The sequence below is a fragment of the Galeopterus variegatus genome, unplaced genomic scaffold (assembly GCF_000696425.1).
Source record: "Galeopterus variegatus unplaced genomic scaffold, G_variegatus-3.0.2 Scaffold7495, whole genome shotgun sequence".
Lineage (NCBI taxonomy): Eukaryota > Metazoa > Chordata > Mammalia > Dermoptera > Cynocephalidae > Galeopterus > Galeopterus variegatus.
In genome coordinates this window covers 12,254-13,181 of record NW_007733606.1, presented here as the reverse complement: position 1 = coordinate 13,181, position 928 = coordinate 12,254, and the positions used below count along the sequence as shown (strand labels likewise).

The 928-nt window shown below is 52.9% G+C and overlaps 1 protein-coding gene across 1 annotated transcript in view; it reads left to right on the top strand.

Annotated features, from left to right (window-relative positions):
- Window positions 1-54: 54 nt before the first annotated feature.
- The window catches only part of FMOD (fibromodulin), a gene marked incomplete at its 3' end in the record, with an annotated part of 12,034 nt that continues 11,160 nt past the window's right edge, over window positions 55-928 (top strand). The window contains exon 1 of the mRNA XM_008592008.1: window positions 55-175. The remainder of the gene's footprint in view (window positions 176-928) is intronic.

Below are 928 nucleotides of genomic sequence, written 5' to 3'. Positions count from 1 at the left end.
CGGCCCCTCTCTTCACAATATTTGATTAGGAATTTGGGGGCGGGACCCTGGCCTGGCACAGGCGCGCACACTCTCAGTAGCCGCTCCGCTCCTCTCCTCTCCTCTGTCACACGTTCTCCAACCTAAGGACGCCGGACAGAGGGACGTGGTCACTCTCTGAAAGGTTCAACTCGAGGTAAGTTTAGTCATTTTTCTTCGGGTTTTGTCCCTGGCAGTTCCATAAAAGAAATGAAGGACAGGGGCTGGGGGATGGTAGAGGGGCAGGCGGGAGAAGGCATTCCTCTTCCTCTGCATCTGGGCCATGAGCCCAGGGATGCTGAAGAGGGGCAAAGAGGGAGGAGAGTGAAGGGGTTCCAGTGCTGCACCTTCCTCCTACAGCTCCTTTGTGGCTGTTGAGGGGACTTCCAACTCTCAGGCGTGAAAAAGTGAAGGACCAGTTACCTATGGGAGGGAGCCTCTTCCCTTCTACTCATAAATCCCACTGCTCTTGGATTTGGGGCACTTTGCAGGGTAGCCCAAGTCTGGAGTGTCCCTGCAATCTCTCTGACTGAGGGGTTGTGGTACCTAAATGCTGTTGAGGGGGACAAGTTTTGTGTAGTGTGTGTGTGTGTGTGTGTGTGTGTGTGTGTGTGTGTATTGCTGGGGTGAAAGGGAGGGGAGAGAAAAAAGAGAAATGTTGAGAATTACCATGTCCAGGGAGCTGTGTGTTGAGGTGGGAGCTCCTATCCCAGTTAGGGGATGGCTTCTGGTTTGACCTCCTGAACTCCGATAGGAGGGAGAGAACGTTCTGTGGGGAAATGAAAGAACAGCAGTAGCTCCTGAGTAAGCGCCCCCAACACACAGAGAACCGGTCCTCAAAACTCTCCACCTTACAAAACTCTCAGCACAGGACGGTCTCTAGCATGATGGGAAACAGTTTAGAGTATAC